Source organism: Heterocephalus glaber, unplaced genomic scaffold (genome assembly GCF_053883595.1).
Source record: "Heterocephalus glaber isolate CG9 unplaced genomic scaffold, H.glaber_assembly_v1.0 deba00001564, whole genome shotgun sequence".
Classification (NCBI taxonomy): Eukaryota; Metazoa; Chordata; class Mammalia; order Rodentia; family Bathyergidae; genus Heterocephalus; species Heterocephalus glaber.
Genome location: NW_028258351.1, coordinates 1,252,429 through 1,262,655, shown reverse-complemented (window position 1 = coordinate 1,262,655; position 10,227 = coordinate 1,252,429). Strand labels below are relative to the sequence as shown.

At 45.0% G+C, this 10,227-nt stretch overlaps 1 pseudogene; it reads right to left on the bottom strand.

Moving 5' to 3' along the window:
- Positions 1-5,415: 5,415 nt before the first annotated feature.
- Positions 5,416-5,588, bottom strand: LOC147823768 (U2 spliceosomal RNA; annotated as a pseudogene).
- Between the last annotated feature and the right edge of the window lie 4,639 nt (positions 5,589-10,227).

The following is a 10,227-nucleotide window of genomic DNA, read 5'->3' as shown; positions in this document are numbered from 1 at the left end:
CTGGGGATCAAACCTAGGGCCTCCCACATGCTAAGCAAGCGCTCTGCCACTGACCTGCATACCCAACCCTTCAACCTCCTTTACAAGGTTACTAATCCCATTCATGAAGAGTTTCATAATTTAATCGCTCCCCAAGGCTGCACCTCTTAATACTGTCGCACTGGCAATTATGTTTCCACATATGAATCTCAGGGGACACATCCAGACCACAGCAACCTCAGGCTAACTCACGGTGAAGTAATCCTCAAGTCCCATACACTCTTTCTCTCCAATTCTCCATCTCCACTGGCACCGCCCTAGGTTAGGCATTTTACCTTTCCTCATCCACAGTATTACTGCATCCTCCTAAGTTATCTCCCTGTTGCGATTTCGCCTGCTTCCTTCTAACCCTTACTCCCGTGACCGATCGAGCTGGAATTCGATGCCCATCAGATGGCACCACGCTTCCACTCCAAACCCTTTAGTGGGCACATGTGGTGGCGCATGCCTGTGATGCCAGTGCTTAGGAGGCAGAGGCAGCAGGATCGCAAGTTCAAGGTCAGCCTGGGCAATTTAATGAGACCCTGTCTCACAAAAAATAAAAAAGGCTGGGGATGTAGCTCAGAGGGTTCAAGCTCCAGCACTGGTGGGAAAAAGTCCTCTGATGGATTCTTGCTGCCTTGTGAGTTCAACCTCCGATTCCTGGGGCCCTTCAAGACCTGGTTCCAACCTCTGCGCGGCCTCAGCCTCCCCTGCTGCTGTTTCCAGAGAGCTCGGGGTTCCACGCACATCCAGGTCTGAGTCCTGGGCCTGGCTGGTCCCCTCGGCCCACGATGCCTCTTCCTCCTCTGCACAACCCCCCTGTGCTTGCACATACGCACGTGTACACGCACACATGTACACACGCGCACCAAACATTGCACACACAGAGTCAATTTGGTTGTCCCCACTGGTTCTTCAAGGCGTCCCCTAGTCGTCTCCTCTGCGAAGGAGCTGAAGCCCCTCCGCTTCCGCTTCCGGGGCGTTACCGGTCACACCTCTGACGGTGCGCACATTTTTTAATTGTAATTTTCTCCTTACAAACTGTCCCTCTTTGGGGACTCAAGAACTGTGAGGGAAGCAGCTTTTGTGATCTTGTTACTATTGTAGACCCACTGTCTGTACGTGTGCGTTAATATCTGTCAAATGAACAAATGAATGGCTTGTTTGGGGGGCGGGGGTTTGTTTTGTTTTTTGAGACAAGCTCTCGGTATATAGTCCAGCGTGGCCTTGAACTCACTATGGAGCCCAGGCTGGCCTCGAACTCGTAGCAATCCTCCTGCCTCAGCCTCCTGAGTGCTGGGATTACAGGCGTTTGCTGATTTTTGAAGTAGATTGTCATGTCTATAAAACATTTTGCCCTTACATTTGTCGGGCTTTTTTTTTTTTTTTGTACCGGTGATCGAACTCGGGTCCTTGCACTTGCGCAGCAGGCAGTGAAACCACTGAGCTAAATCCCCGGCCCTGTCAGGCTTATTTACCTGAGGATTTTTGCAGCAGTGAGGCTCTGGTATGAGAAAGAATATATTGTGGTTAAGAATGAAGACTCTAGTGGCTCGGTGTGGTGGCACATGCCTGTAATCCCAGCACTCAGGAAGCTGAGGCAGGAGGATCACTTCAAATTTGAGGCCAGCCTGGGAGAAGAAGGAAGAAGAGGAGGAAGAAAAGGGGAGGGAAAGGGGGAGGGGAGGAAGAGGAGGAAGAAAAAGAAAGAATGAAGACCCTAGAGCCATATAACCTGGGTTTATACTTGGCCCTGCCGTCTGCTAGCTGGGGACCTTTAAGAAATTGCATTAGGCAGGATATGGTGGCACCTGCCTATAATCCCAGCACTGGGGAGGCTGAGGCAGGAGGATCACCAAGGGTTCAAGACCAGCCTGAACTACATAGTTGAAACCCTGTCTCAAAAAACAAAAAAAGAAGAGAAGGAAGAGGAAGAAAAATCACCACTTCATTAAGCCTCAGTTTTCTTTATTGTACAGGACCTACCTCAGAGGGTTAATGTGAAGGCTAAGGAAAAGCACATGTGAAGCATTTGGTGACTGGCAAGGAGCTGGAAACCTGTGAGCTATTATTAGCAGCTATTTTTCTGACAGCTTCGTTTGACCCCATTGTGTCACCATTACTTTTTGAACCAAAAATCTGAAATGTGGTTCTTGAATGTGGGCACCTAATTCCAGCAGGTTTTACATTTACTGTCATCCTGGGTCACCCTGGATATGGGATTTTGGGAAAAATTGAACCAGATGGTGTCCAAAATGAGGAGTAGCCTTTTGCTTGCAAGTCTTGATTTATTCCTTAGAAACCAAAAGAAAGCATTGCCAACCAGTCAGCAAATTACCTGAGTTCTTCAAAATTCCCACACTGGGGACCCTGTTGTCCCTTGCATGTGGTAAAAAAGAAGTGACTGGCCAGGTGTGGTGGTGCACGCCTGTAATCCCAGCACTCCGGAGGCTGAGACAGGAGGATCCTGCAAGTGCGAGGCCTGGTCTATATAATAAGTTCAAGGCCAGGCTGCACTACAAAACAAGACTCTGTCTCAAAAAACCAAAGGGGACAAAAAAAGAAAGATAAAGCCCTAAGTGCGCATGTGTGCACACAGCTGCAAGAAAAACCTTCCTTTCCATCCTCATGCGTAGGGAGACGGCTGTCGTCTCCCTTTCAGACTTGAGTTTTCTACATCCAGAGTTAAGCAGCCTCTCATGGAGAATATAATTGCCTCAGCAGAGCCTTGAACTGTACGTCCCAGATTATAAATTGCAGGATTATGCTGCCAGTGCGTATGCCAGTGAAGCAAACGGGGAGTGACAGGAGAAAGAACGAGATGATTCCTTAAAAGGACTCGGAGACTCTTCATGTCGAGTGACTTTCTTGAGCATCTAGGAAATAACAGAACTTTAGGTCAAGGGTTGAGTCTTCCTGTCAGTGTGCGACCCTTAATAATGGTTTTACATGTGGTTGTCCTAGCAACACTAGCATCCCACCCATCTCACTGTGAGAGCCAGCGTTTCCAGTCCAAAGGAGATCAGTTTGGATAACAGGGCTTAACAAAAAAAGGGTTGATTTTATAATCCACACTGAGAGCAGTAAAAAGAGATTTTTTTTCCAAATGGGTTAACCAGAAAAACTTGGCTAATCAGTGTGTTTCCCATCCAGATGGGTGACAAGAAAGAATCATACTGAAAGGTGTGAGGGCCCACACCAGGTTCTGCTACCCAGTCCCTGCCCTCGCATTTTTTTGTTCATTCTTGTCTTTTTGTTTTTGCATAAAGCAAAAGATATTTCTTAAACTATGATAGAAAGTCACTCTTAATTTTTCTCTTAGATCTGTATCTCATTGTTCAGAAAGGATTTTCTGTATATTTATCCTAAGGGAGGAATGCAACAGTACAATTCAGGGAAAAAATGTCTACACATCTATCAAGATGGCTGACTGACTGAATGAGCCATCCTAAGTGCTAACAAGGATGGAGAACAACTAGAAGTCTCATGTACTGCTGGTGGGAATGCAGAATGGTACATCTGTGGAAAAACAGTTTGTCATTTTCTTATAAATTTAAACTTCCTCTTCCCACATGATCCCAGCAATCCCATTCTTAGAAATTTACCAAAGGGAATTGAAAATATATACACAACTTACATAAAACCTCTCCACAAATGTTATAGCAGCTTTTTCATAGAAGCATGAGACTGGAAACCATACAAACATTCATCAACTGGCAAACATTCTGTGGTCCATCCATACAGTGGAATACTATTTGGTAATAAAAAAGAAACAACCTAAAGCTGGGTATGGTGCGCATGCTTGTAATCCCAGCAGGAGGGAGGCTGAGGCAGGAGGATTGTGAGTTCAAGGCCAGCCTTTGTGACACAGCGGGACCTTGTTGCAAAACAAGCAAAAAAGAATCAGCCTACTAATCCACACATCAACATGGTGAATTGCTCAAAGCATTATGCTGAGTGAAAGAAACCAGAGTGAAAAGGCTGCCTATTGTTTGTCATTCTGGAAAAAGTAAAACTACAAGAACAGAAAACAGGGCTGTCAGGGGCTGGGGATATGAGGAGACGTTTGACTGTTATTGGGTCAGAGGGCATTCTTTGTGGGGATGGAAATATTCTGTATATTGATTGTGATGAAGTTTACATGACTTTGTGTTTGTGAAAATGCTTTTTATTTTTTGAAAAAAGGGGGTGAGAATTTTTGCCATATGTATTTATACATATATTTAAAATTATATTTCCCTGTATTTATTGTGTTTCTATGTATTTAAAACTATATTTCCCTGGCTTTTGAGTTGCAAAACCCTAGGCAATCAAGTCTAAGATAAAAAGACTCCAGGCAAGAGCAAAGTAGCTGGGAGGAAACGCCATAAAAGAAACCAGTGTCTCTCTTTCTCTCACTTGAATGGGATCCCTTAAATCAAAGAGATTAGGAGAGAATGACAAGGAGGAAATGATGAGAGATTAGTGACAAGAGCCTGAATCTAAAGGGACCCCATAAAGAGGATTAGAGTCCCTGTTTCCTGACTCCGGGGCTTATGACTGAGCCAGCCCTCACCCCGCCTACATCCAAGCCAGGCCTGGAGGACTTTGCTTGGGCAACAGGTGACAGATCACCCTTAACAGCCAGCTGAGGGATTCGTGTTTGTGTTCCAGACCAGCTCTCTGTCACCCCGTGTGGAGAAATCCGCCCCTGTGCTACTACATGAGGGACCCCAGTCCCCTACACCCCTGCCACTGCACTTAGGTTGAAAAGAACCACTTGAGGAGCGTGACTCCCACCTGGAGATGTAAAGATGCACCTGCCTTAGCTGCCTTTCCTGTCCTCGAGATTTCTCTCATTTACCTGTTTCCAGCAGAGCGGAGGTAAAGCTAAAGCAATCTTTTTTCTCCCCTGGGTAAGTTCAACAAATATCACCAGCTTCCTTTGGGGCTGAGGTTGAAAGGCATGCTCCTCCCCCTCCTTTTTTTTTTGTTGTTGTTGTTTTGAGACAAGGTCTCACAATGTAGTTCAGGCTGGCCTTGTGCTCACGATGTAGCTCAGGTTGGCCTCAAACTGGTGGGAATTCGCCTGCCTCAGCCTCCATGCTGGGATGACAGGCGTGTGCCACCACACCCAGCAAAAGTACTTCTTTTGATAGATGACCATCTTGACATTCACTCAGTTACTCCTTGATCAAATATTCATTAAGCTGTTGGTCTGGGCAGTTATATAAAAAAAAGTCTGTGTCCTTGCCCTCCATGGAGTCCTAGGGAAAGGCACCGAAAATGCAGCCTGATAAGGACCATTGCAGTGGCCTGGGTCAGGAGCTAGAGGGACCCAGAGGAAGAATGGCTATGGCAGCAAGGTCCCCCAGAAAGGGGGGCATGGAGGCACACACCTGTAATCCCAGAATTTACTGGGAGGCTGCGGCAGGAGGATTTCCTGAGTTCAAGGCCAGCCTGAACTACATAGTGAGTCACTATTAAAAAAAAAAAAAAAAAAAAAAAAAAAATATATATATATATATATATATATATATATATCATACTTTCTACACTTGATCTTAGCCAAAAAGCCGAGAAGTGATGTATCATACTTTCTTTTTTCTTTCTTTGCAATGTTAAGGATTGAACCTAGGGCCTTGGCCATGCTAGGCAACCACTCTACCACTAAGCGACACTCCAAGTCTTAGAACCAAATGGTAACTGCTGTGACAACTCTGACCTTTCTTCCCTGGGCAACGACCTACTTCCCCCTTGTTAAACAACCATGCCGGGAGATGACTGAGAAAACTCCCCGAGGAGAGAGGAGAGGGACGTTCTCTGTTTACCCCTGGCATAATTGCTGACTCATAAATACCTTCTGAAAGAAAGTATAAGTGATTATCTTTGGGGCTATTTAGCATTTGCCAAACTCCCTGAGGAAAAAATATATTTAGAAAACCATGCAAAGAAAGAGAAGAAAGAAAGAAAGAAAGAAAGAAAGAAAGAAAGAAAGAAAGAAAGAAAGAAAGAAAGAAAGAAAGAAAGAAAGAGAGGAAGAGAGGACAGGAACAGGAAGAGAAGGCCCAAGGGCCAGAGATTTAGCTCGGTGGCAGTGTGCTTGCCTTGCAAGTGCGAGGTCCTGAGTTCAATCCTCCGTACCACAAAAAAAGAAAGAAAGAAAGAGAAAAAGATAATAATCAAGTTAAAATCCCACTGGATGGGTTCAACAGTAAAATGGAGATGAAGAAAGGAATAGAAGGTGCAGTGACATGCACCTATAATTCTAGCACATAGGGAGACTGAGGCAGGAAAACCGAAAGTTTGAGTCCCACCTGGGAGACTTAGGGAGACTCCATCTTGAAATTAAAATTTTGTTTAAGATGGGCTGAGGCTGAGCATGGTGGTGCATGTCTATCATTCCAGCACTCAGGAGGCAGAGGCAGGATGATCACTGCAAGTTTGAGGCCAGCCTGGGCTACATGGTGAGCTCAAGTCCAGCCTGAACTATATAGTGAGACCTCATCTCAACAAACCAAAAAAAAAAGAGGGGGCTGAGGATGTAGCTCAGGGATAGAACTGGAGTTTGATCCCCAGCACCAAAAATAAAAAAAGATACTTAATACTCTTTATATTAATACTTCTCATTTATGCAGTATACATGCATGCATTTTTCCATTTTAAGTACATACATTCATGCCTTGCCCACACCGCTACTGAAGCAATAATAAATGACCCAGGATTTAGCTCAGTGGTTCCACTGCCTGTCCTGCGAATGCAAGGACCCGAGTTCGATCCCCGGTACCAAAAAAAAGCATTTCCTGAGCTTTAGGGTCTAAGCTTGGTCTGAGGACTTAGTGTGCACTTTCTTGCTCGGTCTTCCCAATAACCCACTGCCTTTCAATGCATGAATTGAGCCTCACAAAGTGACAGGCCCATCCGAGCTGAGGCCTGACTCCAGTGCTGGGTCTTCATCCCTGGCACATCCTGGGCATCCTCTGGCCCTGGCAGGAAGGATTTTTTATCTGCATTCCAGTGTTGGGCTCCTCCTGCCCAGACACACAGGCTTTTCAGGCAAGCCTCCCTCAGGCTCAAGGTGGGTCTCCCCAAGCAAGAGAAATCCAGGATGCTGTGGACACAACTAGTTCACATCAGTTATCTGAGTGCTAACTCTGGCCTCTTTTTCAGAGGACAGATGACCCATCTCCCTTGTTAAACAGAAATCCCCCCAGGCCCCAGGAGGTTGGCAGCTGTCCTTTCCCTCAGCATCCTCTCTCAGACGCCTGACATTCTCCCTGTAAACTATTTCTTGTATCTTACTGAGCTCTAAAATAAAATGAAATCTGAGCTATGGCTGTATCTCACTGCCATGGAAACAACGTCAAGCCTGGATGCCTCCAGAAGCTGTGGGTCCTTCCGGCTGCCCGGGAACTGGACAAAGCTACAAGGTTGGGTTAAGCAGCTTGGGTAATAAATGCATCCTGTTCAACACAGGACTGTCGTCAGCGGATGCATAATCAACTTACAGTCTCCATTTTCCATAAGGTGCTGGCTTGGTACAGCACATAGCAGCCAAATGAATGATGCACCTCAGATCATTCTACTTTTGTGAGAGTACATTTTAAAGTCTATTCAGGTGGCTCCAAAAATATGGTAGGAAAAAAACCCATGGGCAGCAATAAATTTCAACAACATTCTGTAGAAGCGTTTTTGCTTCTGGGAATGGGAAACCAAACATTTCCCAAGAGACCCTATTATTAAAGCCATAAATAAAGCATCCCTGATTTGATGGCTTGGTTGCTTTGCCTGTGTGGCTTTGCTCTGGAGAAGTGGCCCAGAATTTGAGGCAGGCCATCCAGGGGAGGCTGGGGAGGTGGTCCTGATAGGTTTCTGCCCTCTCTCCTCCAGTATGGTGTCCGCACACCATGCCACAGTGCAAGGGTACTGAAGACTACCACAGATGGCTACCACAAGACCCAAGGGTGAGCCGTCCAGCTGGCCCCTCCCTGCTCATGCACACCCTCTTCCAGAAGTAAAAGCAGTGTGCCATTGAGACAACTCACCTGATTGCCTAGGGCAGTGACAGCGAACCTTTTAGAGCTTTCAATGATAACAAACAGCCCGCTGTGGCACATGTGCCATAGGTTCGCCAATACCGGCCTATGTGGCCTGGGTTTGAGTCCCAGTGCTGCTACTCAGCTACCCACTAACCAAGGTTGGTTCACTTCCAGGTGCCAGTCTCCTTGCAGGAGTGGAGTGAGAGGGATAAATAGATCCTCCGTGCTGGGAGAACATATCCTAGGGAGTTCCGATCACTCCCAGAAAGACAAGCGCCACTCAAAAAGGCCTATTTGTACTGGGCACTCTGGGGGTCCTATCTGTCCTCACAGGAATTTCCGTTGTTGCTGCTATCTGACTTACACATGACAGAAACTAGTCCTGCTAACTGCAGTGACTTTCTTTCTTTTTTTTTTTTTTATTTTGGTACTGGGGATCAAACTGCCGAAAGGCAGGCGGCACCACCAATGAGCTAAATCCCCAGCCCTGCAGAAACTTTCTGAAAGTGATGAACGTAGAACCAAGCAGTCAGACTTAAAATCCCCATCTGTCCAACTACAAAGCCAATGTGCTTCCCACTTGACTCTGGTAGTTTCTGAGCTCATGAGCATGGGATAAATCATTATTTTACTTCAAAGTAAATATAACTCAATAGTTTTAGGGTTCAGATAATTTGCTAATGCCTGGGCAACTTCATCTTCTCTAGCTATTCTGCCTCTTATTAGAATGATCCTACATCCCTTTGGAATGAGAAATATCTTCGTGAGACAGAACTATTAATTCTCGGTTTTTTCCAAGCCAGCCTGAAAAGCTGCCCACGAACAGCCCCATGGAGATGTCAGCAGGTGTCAAGTACCTTTGTCACTTGGCCTGGGCAAGTGGATTGTTAGCTTTTCAACCATCCTACAACTGAAAGGAGATTGGAATATTCTTTCCTCTCTAATGAAATATGAAGTTATAGTACTGCAATCAACAGGCCTAAAACCCTATAAAATAAAGGTATAATATAACTCAACTCTTCCTTTTTGTTTTGTTTTGCTTTTAGTTTTTTGAGACAGGGTTTCACTATGTAAGTTTAGGCTGGTCTCAAACTCACGGCAATTCTCCTGCCTCAGCCTCCTGAGTGTTGGGATTACAGGTGTGCACCACTATGCCCGGGCTCTTTCTCAGTTCTAAACTCTGTGTTTCCAGTGCTTGAAGGGGCAAGATTTTAATTTTGTGTGTGTGTGCCTGTGTGTGTGTGTGTGTGTGTGTGTGGTGTTGGGGGAGTGTGTGGATGAAAACATGAGAGAACAAAATAGCTATGATATTTTGAGTGTGTGCTTAGATCTGCCAAAAATGTCCCTATATGGTAAATATTTCATGAGAGGCTGGGGCCACATTCAAGGTGCAGGCTTCAGAATCAGAAGAGTTAACAAAAACTAAAACCAGAAGTTCCATTTGACCCAGCTATTCCTCTTCTTGGTATCTTCTGGAAAAGCATCATACTGCAGAGATATATCCACACCCGTGTTTATAGCAGGACAGTTTGTAATAGCTAAATCTTGGAAACAGCCCAATTGCCCATCAACTGATGAGTTGATAAAGAAGATGTAGTTTTTTAATACAATGGAGTACTACTCTGCCATAAAGAAGGATGAGCTTCAGACATTTATAGCTAAACGGATGCACCTTGAGACCATACTCTGAAGTGAAATAAATCAGACACACATGTTTAAATACCACATTCTCTGGTGTGAGAAACCAAAAGTGGGAATAAGAACTAAAATGTATAATAGATACTGGGATATGGGATGAAAATGTTTAAATGGGAAGGGGAACAAGAGAGGAGGGAGGGAGAAAAGAAGGAAGGGCCAAGAAAAAAGTGAAAATAGAAGGAAAAAAATGAAAACAAAGCTTCTGTACATAGGGAGGGGAGGGGGCTTGTGGGGGACAGGAAAAAAGGGGCAGGAGGTACCACAGACAGGTGCAAATTCCCTATGATGAGTGTTACCATTATGTATGCCTAAAATGTACCAATAAATGTTGTGCTATAAAAAAAAAAAAAAGAATCAGAAGAGTTAAAACCCCAGCCTTTCCACGGTCATGTTTTTTATATTCACAGGGCCTCAGTTTCTTCATCTATAATATGGGGGAATTGTGAAAATTTAGCAAATAGTGTACATAAAGAACAAATATATTCTCTAT